Source organism: Phoca vitulina, unplaced genomic scaffold (genome assembly GCF_004348235.1).
Source record: "Phoca vitulina isolate PV1807 unplaced genomic scaffold, GSC_HSeal_1.0 scaffold8, whole genome shotgun sequence".
Lineage (NCBI taxonomy): Eukaryota > Metazoa > Chordata > Mammalia > Carnivora > Phocidae > Phoca > Phoca vitulina.
The window spans coordinates 49,109,292-49,130,734 of record NW_022589711.1 but is presented as its reverse complement, the minus strand read 5'-3'; the positions used below and the strand labels follow the sequence as shown (position 1 = coordinate 49,130,734).

Genomic DNA, 21,443 nt, shown 5'->3' with positions numbered 1-21,443 from the left:
GACATAGGAAAATTAGAGGAAGTTGGGTACTGCCTTTAGAAAACTGATGACAATATGATTCCTTTTATTGTATGAGAACTAAGGGAAAATGCATATAAAACAAACCTAGAGGGGCCCCTGGGTGGCTCAGTCGGTTAAGTGTCTGACTCTTGATTTCGGTTCAGGTCATGATCTCAGGGTTGTGGGATCAAGCCCTGCATCAGGCTCTGCGCTCAGCACAGAGTCTGCTTGATTCTCTCTCCCTCTCCCTCTGCTTACTCTCTCTCTCTCTCAAATAAATAAATAAAATCTTAAAAAACAAAACAAAACAAAACAAAACTGGAGCTTTTCCCTGAAGAGTGGAAGGGAAGAGCAGTTTTCAGTTTTAGAGTTTTACTCTTAGCCTATCCATGTAGCATGGATCCAAAGAATGTCCAAAACAGCCCTTCAAGTGTGAGTTGTCTCTTCTAAACCAGTCAGAAGCTGTGAGGTTGGGGCTCAGAAGTGGCTCTTTTACTCCTGGGGATAGTCCCTGGGCCCTCCTCGGCCCTTGGTCTTTGGAGCTAGACCAAGGTAGACTGGGGGTTCCTCCCACTTGGCCTTCAGCACCCCTTCCCCAAATCCTGCTCCTTCTGACTGTCTTACCCCACTGCTCCCACTCCCAGGTCCCACCTCCATCCTCAGCCTCTAAGATAGGGCAGCATTTGGTCACCTTGGGTTCTGCTCTGCCTGGGCTGGAGAAACAGGCCATGGGTTCTGTAAGGTGAGCTGAGCTTGCTCTTGGCCAAGCTGGCCTCCTTGGTATATCCTGTGTATTGATGTGCTTATGGATCTCTGCTCTTTCTCCCCCTTGAGTTGGCCTAGCTTTGGTTTGTCAGGCCCCAGGAAAAGGCAGGAGAGTGAGGTGAGGGTTTGTTATCATCTGAACATTTGTGGCCCCCCCAGATTCATATGTTGAAATCCTAACCCCCAAAGGGTATGTATTAGTAGGTGGAGCTTCGACAGGTGATTCGATCCCTGAGGGTAGGGTCTTCATGTATGGGATTAGTGCTCTTAGAAGAGAGATCCCACCTGAGCTCCCTTGCCCCTTCCACCATGTGTGGATCGCCAGACCATGCTAGCACCATGATCTGGGACTTTCAGCCTCTGGAATGTGAGCAATAAATTTCTGCTGTTTGTAAGCCACCGGGCTGTGGTACTTTGATAGAGCAGCCTGAATAGAGTAAGGGTTAGAGGGATATAAAACCCATTCTGCCCTGCATATATGTTTAATTATTTGACCAGAACACTAAATTTCATTTTCCCATGACATCTATTTCATTGTATTGGCAACTGTTATCTCTTCATAAATGGGGTTCATAACTAGTGGGTCCAGCTTACAGAATTCTGGGGAAAAGAGCTTCCAGAACAGTGATACGGGGTACTTCCCACAAAATTGAACAGGTTGAAGCTGTCTGTGAGCATCGACCCTCATTATGACAGCCTCAGCTTCTGGGATAGTTAGTAGGTGATACTGGGATATTCATAACAGAGATTATAACAACAATAAAATAATAGCTCTTATAATCAAACTACAGCGAAGTGCTGAGCTCTATATCTGATAATGAGGACTCAAACATAAACAGGACATGATCTCTGTCCTCAAGGGCTCTGAGTCTGGTCATTGACTCAAAGGTTTGAAATGACCCTTCAAATCAACTCTTCTCTCCCTCCCAGCCCAATCGGACAGCCGTCAGCGTGCTTCAGCTGGACACTGGTAAGACTGAGGGTCAAGCACCCTCCCCTTTTAGTCCTTCATGATGTTCTATTCTCAGATTTTATGCACATGGTGCATGTCTGCCTTTTTACATTTCCATCCACACCAATTTTTGTTTTTTTGCTTCTTAGCTAAATTCCCAAAGATGAGAAGGAAGGGTGTTTATTCATGTAAATCACTTTGTGCAAGGATCTGCTCAGCTGAACACCTGGATCATATTTTGATAATGATGATGTTGATGTTGACAAAGCTTGATAATTCAATAACTATGTAATGTGTCCTATTTTTCAAAGAAAGCTTGGCTAGAGCTGAACTAAAACCACAGACAATTCAGAAGAGGGTTCTTTTTAAGAAAACGGCGAAAGAAAAGAATTTGCTAGCCCGCCAGGTGAGAGAACAGCTCTCCTCCTGGCAGTTTTGTCTGCCTTTGGCACTGTCCAGGTCCGCCCCAGAATGGCATATCGCCCCTGTGGTCCTCACCCCACCTGCTTCTGTCTGTCACGGCACAGGGCCCCTTAGTCCCTAAATGCGAGCCTTCCCGCCTCCGGGCAGGCCTGGGCTTCCCCCGTGAGTCACGCTCACAGCAGTGGTGACCCATGCAGCTGCTCAGGGTGTCTCAGTCAGTGCAGCCTTCATCATTCGCCTCGGGGTTCATCCAGAAATTTCAGGAAGAACCTGCAAGATACCATCCTAGGCCTATTCCAAAGCTGTCCTTCAAAAATAATAGCACCGTTGAGGATGAGTGTTACTTCCAAAGTTAAAGGTAAAGCCAGACAAATACAGTCTGAGATATTCTGTTGGTCCAGCTGGATGCTTTGATATCCGCCTGTCAGGGGCAGCAGTGACACCCCGAAAGCTTCTTGTGGAGGTTTCCTTAACTCCTTGTGTCCAGGGCTGACACTCAGCTGGTGTGCGGGATAGACTGTTCTTTCCCTCTAGCTTCCATGTGCCCTCTCATCTTCGGAAGCTCCCAGGGAAGCAGCTAGAATGGCTCCCGCTTGGACTGAACGGGCAGCAGCCACAGTGCACATTTAGAGGTGGAAGTCTGTAAATCCATTTTTCATCACAGGACTCGCAGTAACTCCACAACTACCCCTTAAGTTTGCCTGGTCACGTCCCCATCTCTGGCCTGATCCTCCAGTGGAACAATGCAGTGCAAAGTGCGCTGTCAGCCCCTGCGTTTCTGGGTACCTGAAAGGTCTGTCCCTCCTCGGCCAGGGAATTGGCTCATGGGAGCTGGGACTGGTTAATGCAATATCTGGCCCTTCCTCTGCAGATGATGCAAATGTAAGGCAAGGACCTTGAAAACCAAATTCTAGAAGATAGCAAGAAGACACAAGTGTAAGAAAAAAGAAAAGACAAGTGACCGAGACTGATGCATTAGTATAGAACTGGTAAGAAGACATTGGTTTCCCGAAGGAGATGGTTATTCCAGTGGTTCTCACCCCAAGCTGAAGACCCTCTGTTGGATTGGGAAGACATCTACCACTTCTCCAACCTGGTGAGTACAGACAGTCTACTGTGATAAGAGCACCATAGAGTAGTGGTTTATTTTATTATTATTATTGTTATTATTTTGAGAGAGAGAGTGCATGCATGTGAGCATGGCGGGAGAGGGGCAGAGAGAGAGAGGGAGAGAGAGAATCTTAAGCAGAGTCCAGCACAGAGCCCAATGCTGGGCTCAATCCCAAGCCCCTGAGATCATGACCTGAGCCGAAATCTAGAGTTGGATGCCCAGCCAGCTGAGCCACCCAGGCATCCCCCAGAGCAGTGTTTGAATTGAGAGGATCACAGAGTATCGGGGCCAGAACTCCTTCATTTGCAGATGAGGAAACTGAGTCACAAGCACAGTTATTGGTTCACGTTTCTGCTTCCACAATTAGATTATGAGGTTCTCTAGGGTCAGGACTATGTTTTTGAAGCCTCAAAGCCTAGCAGAGCGTTTGGTCATCAGAAAATGCTCAATAAATGTTTGTGACAAGGAGAAAGTAAGGGAAGATGGGTGGAGGGAAAGAGGACTTGCCCAAGGTCACACAGGTACCTAGGCCTCCCTGTAGGCCTCTCTCTTGAGGCATGCTGGCCACTAGGAGAGCTGCTCATCCCCCTCTCAGCACTGCCCACTCTAATCAGTGCCCTCAGCAGGTAAGGCTGGCTCTCTATCACCCACAAGAGTCACTGATACCAGACCCCAAGGCATCTGCTATTCCACAGCAGGGCCCAGGCGGAGGCCCCCAGTCTATGATGCGAACGTCAGAAGACCAAGCCTGCTTTCTACCAACTCCCTTGCTAGGAGGAGGCCTGAGGCATCAAATTAGGCTGGTGTCTGGCAATGTAGGACCCAGGGCTGGAGCCTGAGAGCCAAGAATGAGGGTCCCAGAGTACCTCCGGGGCACAGGCAGGATGGAGCCTAACAAGGCATCCGTGCAAAGGGATGGAATTCTGGAATTCCAGAATTCTGGAAAATCCAATGAGGCAGGACATCAGAAACAGAAGTCCAGAGAGCAGAAGGGACCTGCTGAAGCTCACCCACTGTCAGGGGGCAGAGACGAATTAGAGGCAGGGTTGGGCTCTTCAGAGGACGAAGAGGTAGGCTCAGAACAGAGAGGAAGAGAGGCAGCCGGAACAACAGAGCAAGTCCCTGAGGAAATGGAGTAGAGCAGCAGATCCTATTAATAGGGCAGCAACAGCTTCACCCCAGGCTGGGCAAGGGGAGTGGGAGCAGGGAGTGGGAAGATACTAAGGGAGGGAGCTGAGCCAGTCTGGATCAGACTTGCCCCACTTGCCGCCAGCCCTGGAAGCTACCTCACCTCTGCCCCTTGCACTGCCCCCACTTTGGGGTGGGGAGGGCCCAGAGTTGGGAGTGACCCTCTTCTAGGCAGCGCTCAACCTCAGGACCGTGTTAGGGGTGTTGTCTTCTGCAGATGAGCCCAAGCATGGCACGTTGGGATGAGCGTCTTGGGTAAGGTCACTGTAGCAAGAATATAGAAGAGCTTCTCGTGGGCCCAGGGGCAGGGAGGGTGTCCAGGCAGCTTTGGAATCGGGTGAAGGCCAGTGGTTTTCAAGCATTTTTTTTTGGCAGTAGAATCCTTCACCCAAAGAAATGTTACTCAGAATGTGTGAACCTGCTCAAAGCAGAACTGCTCAGTCCTCTCAACTTTCCTCTTACCCCAGGGTTAGTCCCCAGAAATGAATGGAGCTTTACAGCTGGACCAGTTCAACTTCCTTAGCAGACCAGCAGGGACCCTGAGGCGTAGAGAGCAAAGGGAACATGATCATTTGCTCTCACGAGCAGAGACACCTAAGAATTGAGGTCTGTCTCCTCTCCCCAGCTGAGGGCTTCTGCCGGTAGAACCAACGTCCTCCAGGGTGGGGCCAGACTGGAGAGACCTTCAGGCTAAGGCATGTGGGTTCCACAAGATGGGGAGCCATAGAATGTGTTTGGGCAAAGGCCTCCCTTCTGGCATTCTTGTTTGACAGCCCAGCTGGGACTGTGATCTCCGGGTGTCTCAATCCGGCATATTTGAGAAATAGCTCCAACAATGCCAGGTCAAAGAGACTGTGGGGATGGTGGCTTGGGCTCAAGAAGGACAGATGTCATTGGTTAAATTTTGGTAAATAGACAAATTGTCAGTGAATAAGTTCAATGGAAGAATCAGTGCTTCCTTAAGCTGCAGGAGAAATCATGCCCATTCATTCATTAACCCAATGATATGGCTTTAATTAGGAACTCAACAATGATTTTTAAAGCCCCGTCTTGAGCTCGCAAGTATTGCAAAGACTTAATAAGTATATTTGGAAGCCAGACAAGACTTTCTGCTTCTGTCTTCCCTGCGGGTTTGTCTTGGTTATGTCTCCTTGTAGTGGGCCTCCCCTGGTTTTTAGGACAAGTCTTAGTGTTGGTTACCTTGTGGCTTGGAAGGCTAGCTGGGACGTGGAGTGAGGTGAAACATCTAAAGCGGGAAGCACATGCATTTCTTCTTCTCTTTTTTAGTTTTTGCTTTTTTTTTTTTTAATATGATCAAGTTGAGAAATGCTTGACAGAATATCAGCCACTTCCTGAGGTCTCAGCATCAGACCACCCCTCCACAGTCACCCAGGAGAATGGCTCTCTCAAGCCCCGACCTCTGCCCCCCCACCCAGCACCACCTGGTACATTATACATGTGGAGTGCCTTATAGTTTGTAAAGAGCTTTCAGGTGTATTCTCTCATTTGAGCCTCACAAAAGGGCCTGAGGCAGACCCGGCAGGTGTTGTCTTGATTTTAGAGATGGTAAAAGCCAAGGTTAGAGAGGCAAGGGCACTTGCTCAAGATGGTGTCCCCAGTTAGCATTTATTCAACAAAATTTCATTGTTTTATTTGTACTTATTTATGAATGATATTTGTTATTCTAGCACAGAACCAGATCTGCTGACTTGCTTCTCAGGACTCTTTTAGCCACACCAGGCTCTTTCTCCTAAGGATATAAATAAAAATGGATTTTCCACTGGAAACAGGTCAAATGACTTAATACAGCCATAGACAATTCGGAGGGACCTGGTAAATCCTAAATGAGTCATGCTTCATTTGAATAACAAACCAGAGGGATGCTCAATCCTGCAGCAGAAAGAAATAGAATTGTACAGTTGGAGGGAACTTGATAATGGAGAGCAGTGACTTTTAAACATTTTTAAGGCCCAAAAACCATTCTTAAAATAAAATCTTACCATGCAGCTCAACGTGGAAGCCTAGCAATGCAGCATCTTTATAGAACGTGAGGCCTCACTTAATATCTTTAGAAAACCCTCTTATTTATAGATAAGAAAACAGGCCCAGAGACCCAGGGAAAGGTCCCTTGGGGAATCGGGGCCTGGCGAGGGCTGGAACCTCACTGAAGCCTCCCCATGAAAAATGAGCTGCTTGTCTCAACTTGCTTTTTCGTCATGTCCCCCACTGTTCCCCACATTACTAACACATCCAGTCCTTTCTAGTCTCCTTTGCTCAAGCTCTTCCTTCTTTTCAGAATGCATTTCCACTGTGAAACTTGCACTTTGTTCCCTCCAGACCGATGTCAAAGGGACTTCCCCTCCCCTATGAAGTTTCCTTAAGGATAAAAGCGAGAGACTCAGTCTCACTTCTGAACCCCATGGAACTTTGGTGACAATCTTAGGATGTTCTGCTTGTCCTAGAGCCATTTGGGACTTAATCCCACTCCTGAGCTATCATCCTGCTTGAGGACAAGGGCCTCTTCCCACAACCTAACAGTGTCTTCCAGCTCTAAAATACTATGAAGCTGTGATCTCAAAAGATGTTACTCTAAAATAGAGTTGTTGTTGCTGTTTTTTAAAATGGAATCGATGGGCAGAATCGGTCTCATTTCTGAATATCCAAGTCCTGGCTAGTTAGATTCTATTAAAGCTAAACAACGTTCCTCCCATCTTGTCTTCTTCCTCATTCTTCAGACTTTATCACACAGCTCTGCACAAACACTGTCTGACTGACCTTGACCAGGGCCCATGAAACCAACACTGGCTGCCTTCGGGGACACTGGTCAAGGAGTCTGACCAGCCTGGGCCCCCATCCTGGCCCTGCCATCCCCAGGCAAACCACGTCCTCCCTCGTAGCTTCTGCCCCTTCCGCAATGATGTGTGCACACTCCTGTGAGAAGCTAAAGACAGGTTATAGGGAGAGGCCTTTATAAACTGCAGGCTGCCTTGATGGCTCACTTGATGAAATCAGTGAGAAAAAATTTAAATTTGATTTCTAAAATTTTCTTTTTTTTTTTTTCCTTCGATTTCTAAGATTTTCAAAAGTGGCGTAATACCCAACAATGGGTTTATGTCAATGTTCTCTTTCTAGTGTGTTGCTTTGGCATGATAGATTTGCACACTTCCTTTCGCTTGCAGGGGCAGCCCCAGGCCCTTGTGTTGGCTGCTCTGGAAATCAGCTCACTATATTCTACTGAGTCCAGTTGAAAATACCCATTCATTTGCAAAATGTTTTTTGAACATCTACTATGCCAGGCTGTTATGGGTTGAATTGTGGGCCCCCTCCAAAAAAAAAAGATATGCTGAAGTCTTAGCCCCTGGTATCTGTGAATGTGACCTTATTTGGAAATAGAGTCTTTGCAAATATAATCAGGTCAAGATGAGGTCATACTTGCCCTACTCCAATATGACTGGTGTCCTTCTAAGAAGAGGAGACCCAGAGTCAGACCCAGACCCAGAGGGAAGAGTACTGTGTGAGAGTGGAGGGAGAACTTGGAGGGTTGGGCCTATAGCCAAGGAAGACCCAGGGCTACTGGAAGAGACAAGGAAGGATCCTCTCCTAGGGGCTTTGGAGGGAACACGACCCTATAAGACCTTGGTTTTGTATGTCCAGCCTCCAGAACTGTGAGAGAATAAGTTTCTGTTGTTTCAAGCCACTTATTTTGTGGTACTTTGTTATGGTAGCTCTAGGAAACTAAAACATGGGCAGACTGGGGATCTGGTGGAGAAAAAGACAAACAGCCTGCCCTCACAGAACTCACGTTCTAATGAAGGAGGCATGACCATAAACACGGATGGATAAATGTGAACATGGCAGATTCAGGTACTGAGGGGATTAAACAGGGACACAAGATATTTTTGTTCTTAATTGAAGGAAGAGAAGTCCACTGAAGGGGAGGTGGGTGGAACCAGATCATAGAGGGCCTTGGGATGGGAAAAAGGATTGTCATGGAGCCAGAGGGGCTATAGACAGACTTAACTGGGTTGTTTGAATGGATTGTTGTGGCTTGGAAGAGAATGTTGGCAATGGAGATGAAGGAAATGGGCAGATCAACATATCACATGGTGGTAGAACCAAAGGATCTTGCCGATGGATTGGCTGTGGAGTTGTGAGAAAGAGAGGAATAGAGGATGAATCTAGATTTTTGGCTTAAGGCAAAACCATTTCTTTTGGGGGTGGGTGGTGAGGCCATTTATTAAAATGGAGAAGGTTAGGGAAGGCACGTGTTGGAGGTGAGAGGGAAGGAATCAAGTGTTCTGTTAGCTTTAAGATGCTTGTTAAACATCTTTGTGGAGATGCAAGTTAAGTCTTCGGCTCTGTGAGTTCAGTGGCCGGAGGGCCCCTCAGCCAGGGTCTTTCTTCCTGTCTCACCAGACAAGACATCTTCCGAAATCCCAAGGTCTCCAGGAAGACAGGAGGGACGTCTTCCTACTGGAAGCTTCTCTCCATCCCCCGTTACAGCAGGGCATAGGCACCCTGGAGCTGTGCAAAGCACGCGCGTGCTAGGAAACTTGCTAAGAAGCCCAGAAGTTTTCAAACCCCTTCACAAAGTATTTTGTACTTCAAAAGCCTCCTGCAGCATCTTTAGAGCTGTGTCTAGCTTCATCAGCAGAGTTAGGTCTCTCAGGGCTTCTAGGATAAACCGGGTGGTGGGGTGGGGGCGAAGCTGCAGGTGACCCTGGACAGTATTCCCAGGACGCCAGGCTCCAAGCTGCTTGTCTAATTAAGAAAGCAGAAGAAACCTTTTGCTTTGCACAGACGCACTTCCTGCACAAAGAGCTTGGGCGGCGGGGGGCGGGGGGGGAGCCAGAAATGCCTGCACTCTGGGCAGGCCAAGCCTCACGGAAGGGTGCTGACTCAGAAGCAGCAGCTGCTTGCCCTGGGAGTTGGCGGTTGTTGGCACAACCGAAGATCAATTAAAACACACCATTCTGGTGTGCGCTCCCCACACCAGTCCCTCCGGGGTGCTTCCTCTCCCTTTCAGCTCCTCCAGAGACTTCTTTGCTGCCTAATGAACCGAGAGCCGGGTGGCCTGAGGAGGCGGGCTGCACAGGAAGGAGGGACACTGCACACCAGGAGCCTAAGACCCGGGGCTGGTCCTGCCCCCCCGCCCCCCCGCCCCCGGCACTATTCCTGAGCCTGTCAGCGAGTCCCTGAGCTCCCTGCGCCTGCGTTTCCCCAACTATGAACAGATCCACCTTGCCCTCCTCTGCTTCTAGGAGTCATCCCGAGAGTGAAGAGGGAATGCACATGGCCACACTCTGTTAAACTGTCAGCTCCTCTCCAAGTTTAATGACTTCTGTGACATAGAGCATATACAATAGGACAACGCATATATGTTTAACCTATCTTAGAAGTAATCCTAAAAGAAAATCAAAAGAGATCCTACTTTTCTGGTTGCAAAGTAGTTTAGGAGGGCAGAAATGGACAATTCCAAAACTCCTGAAGTTTCCTGCAGTTGATACTACCTCCCCCTGGCCCCAGGGGCCCAGAGGGGAAGCTGTAACTGGGTGCCAGAGAATGACTGCAGGAGAAGGTTCCAGGACCTGCTAAGGAAGTGTTGCCAGATTGAGCAAATAAAAATATGTGGCCTCCAGTTAAATTGGAATTTTAGATAAACAGCAGATAATTGTTGGTATAAGTATGTTCCAAATATTGCATGGGATATACTTATACTAAAATATTTTCATTGTTTATCTGAAATCGAAATATAACTGAGTGTTCTGTCTCTCATCTGGCAAGTATACAGGATCCCAGGGCGTCAAACAGGAGATTCAGCAGGCCTAGAAGCCACTTGGATCACTAATATGCTTCGCCTCCAAGAGGGAGCCCTGCCTTCAGGGTCGGGGCTCCTTACCTTTAAGCAATTTGGATTAAGGAAATGGTCTGTTTTTAGTAACTCAGTCCATCTGTGTGAGGGCTCCCTATGTGCAAAAGGGCGTTGTCTAAATATGCAAGGCTGTAGACCCAGTCACCAGGGACTCAAACCTCAGAGAGTGTGAAAGGGAGAACAGGAGAGCAGACTCAAAGGAGAAACCAGGTAAGGGATTAGGAGGCTGTTAGCTGGGGAGGAGGATCAAGGAGAAAGCAAGGTTGGGGGGCTTCCCATCCCATGAAGCCGCTTTTCCCACTGACTGGATGCTTGGGACCCACGTCTGTCATGTCCTTATGCAACTCTTCCCTGCAAGGTCCATGCACTGGGGGCGGTAATGGGCTTTGGACACAAGTTTTTCTATGAGGTGAGGGGAAGCAGAGAGAGAGCATTACCTCAGGCAAACGCCTCACCTGAGAACAGTAAATTTGAGATTCTCTGCTGTGGCTTGTCATTGGCAACATCAGAAGTGCACACAAAGGAGAAAACAAAGAAAACTGGCCACTGACCCCGCCAGATCCCAGACGCAGAAGACACTTGTCTGGGCCCAGAGTCTCCTTCCTTCCCTTCCTTCCTGCCCTTCCTCTTTCTTCCTTTCTATTCTTTTCTTTCTTTCTTTCTTTAAGATATTATTTATTTATTTGACAGAGAGAGAGAGAGAGAGCACAAGCAGGGGAGTAGCAGGCAGAGGGAGAGGGAGAAGCAACACCCCGCCACACACACACACCACCGCTAAGCAGGGAGCCTGATGCGGGACTCGATCTCAGGACCGTGGGATCATGACCTGAGCTGAAGGCAGATGCTTAATGGAACTGAGCCACACAGGTGCCCCTCCTCATTATTTCTTGACCAACCACCACGTGCAGGGCCCTTTTCTGACTCACAGGAGAATCAGCCAGAGTCCCACAAATAGGATGTTTATAGTTAGAGGTAAGAAAATTAAGAAGGGAAAATATTGAGGACTGAGAAATCATGCCCAGCTGGGGAATCCAGGAAGGCTCCCTGAAGGAACTAGCGTTTTGTTCTGAGTCCTGAAGAACACATGGGATTTAGACATGTAAAAATAGGGAAGAAAGAGGGCACGCGTGAACAGAGGAAAGAGGGTGAGGCAAGGAGCAGACGTGGAGAAGCCCAGAGCACATGAAGAAAGTGGTGGTCAGGATGATTTCAGACCATTCTAAGGTTGGTTTCAGGGTTTAAACCAAGGACTCAAGGGAAAGCAAAGTTTGCTTCATCCTGGGATGCTCAGAGAAACATTCTGACCCACTTGTTTACCTGTTTTTCTCTTTCCCCTCTCTTGACCACATCTTTCTCTGTTGGAGGCTCATTTATAACTCAGGCAACCTCCTTCAGAGGGAACAGGTGTTTCTCTGGGATGAACCACCTTGGGAAGCAGAACGTACAAGTGGAAAAAAAGCATGTCACAGCACAGCTAGGCAGAGAGAAGCCTGGGTCGAGGCAAGGGCAGAGGGAGGAGGAGGCCAGTTGGCGTTGAGGTGACAAGGCAGCAAAAGAGAGACTGATTCCCTTCCAGCCCCCCACCCCGCCCCCCACTTCTGAATTCTGGATTGACCTTTCCCTCCTTCAGCCCACTGTGAGAGATTCTATCATTAGGATGCCTTTTTTTGAGTCTTGACACCTCCTCCGTCAAGATGTCCCTTTTAAAATGTTCACATCCTTATGAAGGACTGTCCACCTTAGCTTCCTCAGAAAGCAGAGCCTGGGGTAACTGCATAAGGATATCGGCTTCATTAGGGGGCGTGATCCCAAGGAGCAGAAGTAAGGGAAAAGGGGTGTGGGGCTGAGGGAGAACCAATAGAAAGGCATATTCCGAGCTGGCCACAGCTTGGTATAAACTACAACTGCTCATTTCATGACACCATCTTCTGAGAGGTCATAGGATGACCATATGCAATGTTCCTTCTCAGTCTAGAGGAGGAAGAGAGAAGAAAGGATCCGCTGGCTCTTATCTCTTAACGGAGACATTTGACCCACAGGGCATGCATTCCTCCACTCCTCTACATTGCACGAGCATGAACATCAGGTAGGCCGCCAGGCATTTTATGTGTCGGGATCAACAGGGAAGCCCGGTAACTAGGGGCAAACGGCGTGGCCTTGAGGTGAGGCACTGTGGGGTCAGGCCCAGGTGAAGGTTGTTGGGGCCCACACAGAACTGGTCACTGCAGTGAAGACTGGGGTTGAAACACATGGCTTTTGGAGAGGACAGAGAGTTTCAGGGGATGCCCAAGAGGTATCTGGTTCAGGGACAGTCCTACACCTTATTCTGAGCAGTTCCTGCCTGGGTGACCAGTTCTCTCTTTAGCAGGTGCCTGCCCGCAGGGGCGAGCTGCTGAGAGCTGGAGCTGGGCACAGACTGGACCTGGCTGTGGGGGGAGGCACTAGGGGCAGGGAGGGCAGCCAGCAAGCTCACTTCCCCACACTCTGACCCAGCTTGGGGTGAAGCTGGACTGGTGGCCTATGCCTGGGAGGCCCCCAGATGGCCTCTGCAAATACAACCCTGCCCCCAACAAAGACAGAGCATTAAAGGGACTCCTGAGGCCCCAGCATTACTAATGGCCCATTCCAGCGAGGGGGAAATCAATAGCTGTTTAGAAAGGGCTTTGGCTAAGAAACTAATTCTGATTAAGAAAAAGGAAAAGCGAATACCTGCTTTCCATGAGGATGAGAGGATGAATCAGGATTTCCCCCAGATTGACAGTGTTTCTATAAACCTTTAACTGACACCTGCCAGGAAGGAGGGTCTGTGTGTGTGAGTAGAAATTAACAACTAGATTGATTTCTTAATCTGATTTTCCCTTATCTATTCAGAGATTCCAATTCCAAAAGAGAAAATACACAGTTTTCTAAAACACATTAGGACCTTCTTTCCCCAAACACTCAGGAAATGAAAAAGGCTTTTAAAGCTCTAGAGGACACTTTTGAAATGCTGCATACTTTCAGTTTGGCAGTGAAAGTGAAAACAAACCCAGATTCCATTTGAATGGCACAGTGTTTATCTAATACTTTTCTCCAGGAGCCCCAAGCTCTGCTAGATGTAAACATTTTCTTCTCTCCCCTAAGGGAAATAGGTGGTCAGCATTATTGGCTCAGTTTGGCAGCTAGAGAAGCAAAGCATGTGATGAGGGAATGGTTTGTCCAAAAGAAAACAGTGACAATGTTAGGCAGACCTGTTCGACACTTTGTCTTCTCGATTAAGTTGCTGATTCAAACTAGAGATTATTATAAAGACCCTTGATCAAGCACCTCCTTGTAAAGGGTTGGAGTGGGGGGGGTGGGGAAGGGGGCACCATAGATCATAGAGGGCCATTCCTTCATGGTCTGGAAATTTGTTCGCTTCCTTTGTCCCTCGCCCTGCAGGGCTAAAGCTGGGTGCTCCTCTTGGGCAGAGAGGCCAGCACTCCACTAACCTAGTGAGGGCTCCCCCGGGCCTCCCCATACCTTCATCCAGATTAGGACGCTGGCATTCACCCCAGTAACCTAGTGTGGCTTATATCATGACCTAATGATACTTGAGTTCAATTCCCCTCTGTCAAGGGCCTGGGATGTGCTATCCTCAGCGGGGCACTGAGCGGCCGCATGAGGCTGCACTTGGCAGAGGCAGAAGAGAGAACAGGTTGGTGCTGACTCCAGGGACCGTGGCCTGCACGAGATGCTGGCGTTCTGCTGCCAGTGGCCTGGCCACAGGGGGAAGGCAGTGTCATGCTGTGGACAGTTGTGCCAGCTCTGGTTCAAACCCCAGCACCGTCAGAGTTGTTGGTCTTGGGGAGGTGACCTGTTTCGCCTTGCTGAACTTGGGCTTCCTCATCTGTAAAATGAAGGTAGGGACCTCTACGTCAGAGCGAGAGGATTCTACTGTAGCCTGTCTCTATATTCCTGGCACCCGGGGGGGGGGGGGGCTTCAATAACCCGGGCATTGTTATGCCCGCTTTAGTTCTGAGCGTTTCTAGGTGATCCGTTTCATTCGATTGGAAGCTGTGCTTCCCTGGTTCCCTTTGTCCCTCCTGTTTAGGCTTGTATCTGTCAGGGAGGTCCACAGGTGGAAAATTACAGGCATTCTGGAGCACGCCTCACATCACACCCACTGTTCCCACAGGAAAATCAGGAAGCTTCCAGACTGTAGGGCCCAGGCCCCCCATCTGCAGGGTGGGGTAGCATGGTGTTTGAACACACTTGTTTTTCTTTGCAGATTTCTTTGGAAATCTGCAAGGGCAGAGGCTGTTGCTAATGAGACAGTGTTTTCCATCTCTGTCTTCTCCATCAGATGTGGTCTATTAGGCTTGGGGTGGGGGAAGGGGATCAGATCTCCAGGGACTCAGGATCTCTCCCAGATTTCCTAACTGGCCAGGAGCAATTCCTGTAGGAAAAAAAAATCGTCAGGGGAAAAAGAACCAACCTGGTTCCTGGAGAAGCTGCACAGCTTCCCCCCCTCCCCCCACATCATTCCTCCCCACCGCTCCAGCAGCTGCCGTTCAGATGGCCGCACGGCTGACCTTAACACTGACAGACAAGCCCCACCTCGTCCCGCACAACCCATTCCCATGGGGCTGCTTTCACTGAAAGGTATAGCATTGTGCCATTCATGCCCTTGCACGAGTGGGCAAAACACATACTACAAATGTGTGTAATTTGTGCAGGAGAATGGTGTATCTTTGTCTTCCACTGGTGTCGTGGAGGTTTTCTATGGGCTTTTTATTTTTTCAAAGGTTACATGAGGTACTGGGTACCTTCCTCTCATGAGCTGAATTATGTCTCTCCGCCCCCACCCCTGCAAATTTATATGTTGAAGTCCTAACTCCTAGTACCTCAGAATGCGACTGTATTTGGAGATAAGACCTTTAAAGAAGTAATTAAAGGGGCACCTGGGTGGCTCAGTCGGTAAAGCGTCTGCCTTCGATTCAGGTCATGATCCCAGGATCCTGGGATCGAGCCCCGCACCGGGCTCCCTGCTCAGCCGGGAGCCTGCTTCTCCCTCTGCCTGTCCCTCCCTCCTGCTTGTGTGCGCTCTCTCTCTCTCCCCCCTCCAATGACAAATAAATAAAATCTTTTAAGAAATTTTAAAAAAAATAAAGAGGTAATTAAAGTAAAATGAGATCATATGAATGGGCCCTGATCCGATATGACCGGTGTCCTCATAAGAAGAGGAAATTTAGACACAGAGAGGTACAGAGGAAAGACACAGGGAGAGGGTGGCCATCCACAAGCCAAGGACAGAGGCCTTGGTACTAATCAACCCTGCTGACACCTCAGTCGTGGACTTCTAGCCTCCAGGACTGTGAGAAAATTAATTCCTGTTGTTTAAGCCACCCAGTCTGTGGTTCTTTATTACAGCAGCCCTGCAGAACTCATACACTTCCCGTTTAGAGGTACTGTCATTTTTGTGGTCTGTTGTTTTGAATTGGCAATCTCTCTTTTCCCTGAGTTTGAAGGATATATTCAAAGGGAGATGGTTTTATTGATGAGTAAGGTGTATTAGAAACCACCTCGTGAAGCTCTTGGCAGATTTGGAAAAGGACAAAATGCAAGCCCCTCCTCGCCAGTGTCGGTACATTTGCACCGGAGATCTTCGACTGTAGTGATAATCAGAAAGGATGGATCTATTCGTCCTGACACAAAAGGTTGTGAGTTCAGGAGATTTGTCCTGCCAGGAAAAATGAACAATTATGGTAGCAAGTTCTCCATCTTAAAAATTGATTTATAAGCATCATTAGAAAACTTGATATTTGTTTCACTTAAAAGGCTCTTTTTTTTATTTAATAAGAAATATGTTTCTGCCAGTTGTAATTCTATGTAACCTAATACAGTGTGTTCTGGGCTTCAGTTTTTCTTTCAATTGTTGATAATTCGATAAACCCTTATTACATCTACAGTTCTTTGTGGGGCCAGAATATTCCAGAATTTTTTATAGTAATAACTTTCTTTTGAACAGCACTTTCAAAGAAGTCTCATAACAATCCGGTGAGGTAGTATGTGTATCATTACTAATAACTAGCATTGGTGTAGTATTTTATCTTTTACAAAGCACATTCATATATACTCTCTTATTTAATTTCCAGGGAAATTAAATGAATTCGTTGAAGATACATAGCAATTTCTTATGCTGAGCTGGGATTAGAACATAAGCCAGAGCTTTTTCTATGACGCCATCCTTTTTCTTCACAGATAGGCTTAGCGTTTTGGCCTCTGGTGGTCTAAAAGTCCTGTAACTAATTTCTACGCATCCTTCCAGGCCCTCTCCAGACACGACCTCTTCTATGCAGACTCCCCAGGTATGCACAATGCGGAACGAATCACTCCTTTATCTGTAGCCCCAACGTGCTTTCTCGGGCCCTTCCTTAGAGCTCTCACCCACTGTGGCTTATATTCTGGTTATCTATGTGCCCATCTTATTATCCCAATAGACTGAGCTCCATGAGGTTGAGAGGAAGACTTAGCCAAACCAACCCAATACTCAACTGACAGTGCTCAATGCGGGTTCTGGGTGTGAAGTGGAATGGGACTTACATGCCCCAAATGTCAGGTTCAGAGGCACTCCTTGGCCAAACAGGAGTCCATTGCTTCCCAGAGCAGATGGGAATGTAGACTCCTCACCTATGAGAATTGGATACATTTTTCCCAATGGGACGGTGTCTAATTCAAACCACCCTGCACCTACGCCATCTTCCTGCTACTCCCCAACTACATCCTTACTTCGGTTTCTTAGTTCTTCTGTCTTTTCGTTGGGTAGGTTTCAGAGGTTCTGACCACCCATCCTGCATCCTACAGCCTTCCCTGCAACCCCCTCCCCCACCCCCCGCCACCCTGGTCTTCAGACTTGCAGTGGCGTTCAAAATGCAGACCCATTAACCATTAAATTCCAACCTGAGGTCATTGAGGAGCCAGGGGCAGCAAACACTTGACAGTCCGGGACCTATTAGTGAAGTCTACCACTCTATTAATATCTCCAAAGTGTTACTATTAATAGGACGTGCTTTAGAAAATTTTCAGTCCCTGATTTTCCAGGATGGTGGAATATAACTCACAGTCACCCATTTCAGCTGCTAGATGTTCTTTACCCATATAAATATTTCCCATCAGTGGTTTCTCTATAGTCTCTAGGTCTCTAAAGGTGTTAGCTGGACAGTGATAATGGAACATGCTCTAGAATCCGGACTACTGCCACTCCCAGGACCCAGTCCCCAACCCAAGTCTGATCTCTTCGGCCCCTCCCTCCCCTCAGCCAGGCTCCAGACTCTCAACAGCTTCTTTGTTTGGGGGGAGATTTTCTTAAAACTACAGGTTGAGCTGCTAGTGCCGGACACATGGGCAGACAGCAGGCTACACGCAATTCCTCCTGGGCAATTCACTCAGAGCAAAGAGTGATCTTTTTCGAGGCTCCAGAATATCAATATGTGGCTGCTTTGCTAAAACGCTTTCCGTCTCTCACAGTCAGAGAAATCTGCTTGCCTTGAGCTAGCCTCCAGTTTCTTATTAAGAGCTAATTTTAGAGCTAATTTGGGTTCCATTAGTATACGGTTCTGTTGCAAATCTGACATGAACATTGGCGGCTTGATGAGTAACAAAGGGAGGAAAAGCCTTTTACCCGAACTGTAGCAATGCAGCCCATATGGGGCCATTTCTCAAGGAACAGATTTTCGTCTTTCATGCCATTTCAGAGCTGTTTCCCTCTGAAATTACCAGCTCTAATTTAATGCAGAACATGTCTGGATGTCACTGCAGAGATCTAGTTAAACTGAGAGGGCTGGCAGGTTCCACAAATTTGCAAAAACAGTGTTCATTTGTACGGTATAATGCTCCCCAAGCCTATGCTCGTGGACTGGGAATCAGAGCTGGGGGGGCAAGGGGGGGCTCTGCTTTCAGAATAAGAGCCAGGGAGTGATTCTGTTTCTGAGGTGGGGGCTCTACTGGGAGGGGAGCTTAGGGCATTTCCCTTTTCACCCCCTGGCCAGCGGATCCTCCTCTGTTGCCCACGTGCTGGGGCCCACATGGCTGTAACTTGGGTCCTCGAGTCCAGCTGTGGTCGTGGTGGGGGAGACGTGAGACCTGCTTGCTAATTTGAACTCTGCCAGGAGCGGGCTAGTTGACTGTTCCTTGAGCCTCTGTTGCCTCACTTGTAAAAAGGCGGGAATCTGAGCTTCTCTGATAGCTAAGTTCAAGGCCCTGGAAGAGTAACTCGCATTTATCTTACTTTGTACATGTTTGTTATGTCCTGTGATCATCACAACACCCTGTGAGGCAGGCATTCCGATCCTACAATCGGGAAATTCCGACTCAGAGAGGCAAGGACACTTGCCCAGGATCACACAGCTACTAAGAAGGAGAGCCGAACCTTGAACCCAGTTGGCTTCATTCCCAGTTCAAAGCTCCCAGAAGTCAACAGATGGAAATCAGAAACTAAGTTTGAACACTGAATCTTATCACCAGAGGCCATCTTAGAGAGCAGATAGCCATGCCCAACAGGCCTACACTGTACAAACTTAAGATTGCACAATGACTTGGGGAATTATAGTCCTGCTTTGGAATGTGCAGGATCATGAATGAGCACCCCAGAAGAGGCTGAAGTATCCGAGGAAACACACTAGAACTGGTTCTAGTCTTAGCTCTGTCTCAAGTTGCTGGGTGACCTTGAAGAAGTCACTTGGCCTCTCTGAGCTTCAGTTCCTAAATCAGACAGGTAGATGAACTGCTTCCACTGTTTAGAGGGATAGGTCTATTTAGATGGCTGGGTCTGTGGTTCTATGGCCACAGGTTCAATGCCAAAACTAAAGAACACAGCAGCAGGTGTAAGAGTTTTGGTCAGGGAGTAGCCTCCATGTCCCAGACATTAAAATGCTGAAAAAAAAAATGCTCCCGGCAGTTAAAAAGTGCAGCTGATACAGAGAGTGACTAAAGCAGATTACTTCTGTAAGTGACTAAGCAAATGCTAAAACAGTGGTTGCACTCAAATCCTACAGGAGCCAGACAAGTCAGCAGGGAGGGAGGCAGGCAGCGGGCCGGACACTAGCGAGTGACGGGGACTACAGTGCCTGACCACACGGCACGGTGACCACTCTGCTCCAGGCACATGGTGCCAGGCAGGAACGTAGATGGGGTGCAAACAATATGCCAACTTTTCAAGAGAATCGGAGATCTGAATATTCATGTGAAATAGCCTAATTTTTAAACATTGGAAACAAATCCAAAGACTTAAAAACCTTTTCATGCCAAACAGAATGTGTCTGCCAACCATATGCTGCCCGAGAGCTCCAGTTGGCTGATCCTGTGCTAACATCTTCGGAGTTGGTTTGTGTCTCTCTGTGCCTTAAACAATTCCAGAGGGCCTGTTTCCCGGCCTCGCTTGGGAGCATGCTGCAGAAGTGACCTGCTGGGGCCATTTCGCGTCAACAATACTTTGCACGACACAAATCTCATTTTCCTGTCCGCAGCCTTTGAGGCCGGACCCCTGACTGGAGCCAGCACGCACGGCTGGTTCCCACTCTGCTGGCCTGAAAATCACCTTCTCCAGAGAGAGAAACAACAGTGAAAAGAGGAAAAGGGCGACGTGGCCTGGCTAGGAGGGTAAAACAGATGAAGTTATTTTCTTCTTAACATCATTTCTACTCTATTGGATCACATAACCATTTTTATTGTTAATTTAGATACAAATTAATTGCCGTACAAATGAACAAAAACACAGATGAATGCCCTCACCGTGACTTGAAGCTTAAATGGCAATTACTCGGCTTGGTAATCCAATATAGCAAATATTAGTGCCGCTGTGGGGCGTCCTCCGTCCCAGGGCACTGCTAATGGGAAGAGTGGACATCCCTGGAGATTCCCCGAGAACCTGAGCAAACCTGCCAAGAAGGTGTTGCCGACCCCAGAGCTCCCTGTCTCCCTGTTGCCTCTGTCCAAGTACAATCGAATCAAGATAGTAGAGGATCTGACAGTATTTTCATGTACTGTTTTTTCCTCTGAAGGATTTCTTATTATGCTTTGTTATTCTGTACTTATTTTTCTCTTCCCAGACACATGTAAAATGTCAGTCCTAGAGAGCACTTCGACGAGGCTCTTGTCCAGGATACCCACCACCCCCCAGGCCCCCAGACTGGGCGTGAGAGCCCTGTTGTGTGCTCACACAATCCCAATACCGGCCTCGTTAGGTCCTCATCGCACTGGGCTGGAACTCTCTAGTTATCTGGCCGAGTCTCCCCTGAAAGGACAATAAGCATCTCGAAGGTAGGGGCAGCATCTTACCCATCTTAGTGCCCGTGCTCGGGGCATATGGCACCTGGAATTGGTGTCCGGAGTGATGCTCAGAAACAAAACAAAATAACTGTGGGGTCCCCCACATGATCTGTCCGGGGCCCCTCCTCAGTGTACCCTCTCTACCTATACACCACACAAGCAATTTCCTCCTTTGCATCAGAGGCTTTTGTAATTTCCTGCCTAATTTTGTCATCTTTCATGTAACAGTGACAGTGAAAATATCCTTCTAGAAATACCTCCTTGGTTTCCATTTGCCAAATCAGTCTCATCTCCCCCTAACAAGTAAAACGTAGCTACTTGTTGATCAAATGAAAAGATATTCTGTGAATGATGGAATTGTATGGTACACATTATTTTTCGAGACAAGAAGAAAGTCCCTTAGTGGACAGCAGTCAATACCAGACTCTAGATTAAATCTAATGAATATTTTTTCCTTGCCTTTGAGATTGTTGCATTGGAAGCTCTTTTGAAATTTTTATGTTGCAGATTTTAGATTCTCATCACAAAGAACTGAAGGTAAACTGTTCCATTACTAGTTTTCTCTAAACACTATAGCCATTTGAGAGCTTGTTTAGAATTCAGAGAATTTCTGAGTCACTTGCAGGAAATTTTCTTAGTCTGCATACTTTACATTCCAATAAAAGAGCCCTTACTTTTCATCAAAAGTGGTTTAAAGCATCAGTTGTAAGCCAATCATAATGACTTTCTTGTAGTTGTTCTTGATTTCCTTATAGAGGTTAGTTGCACGAGTTTGTGCTCAATGGACTTTTTCTGTTTTGAAGTCTTGTACTCCACACAGAGCCTAGTACAGTGCCTTAACATTT

At 47.7% G+C, this 21,443-nt stretch overlaps 1 long non-coding RNA gene across 2 annotated transcripts; it reads left to right on the top strand.

Annotated features, from left to right (window-relative positions):
* Positions 1-1,299: 1,299 nt before the first annotated feature.
* LOC116633937 lies at positions 1,300-16,692 on the top strand. Of its 2 annotated transcripts, XR_004299805.1 has the most exons (4): positions 1,300-1,735; positions 2,029-2,123; positions 3,012-3,236; positions 16,601-16,692. It is a non-coding gene; the product is annotated as an uncharacterized LOC116633937 (long non-coding RNA). The 2 variants fall into 2 exon arrangements; XR_004299804.1 differs by having other exon boundaries at positions 1,300-2,123.
* The last annotated feature ends 4,751 nt before the right edge of the window (positions 16,693-21,443 follow it).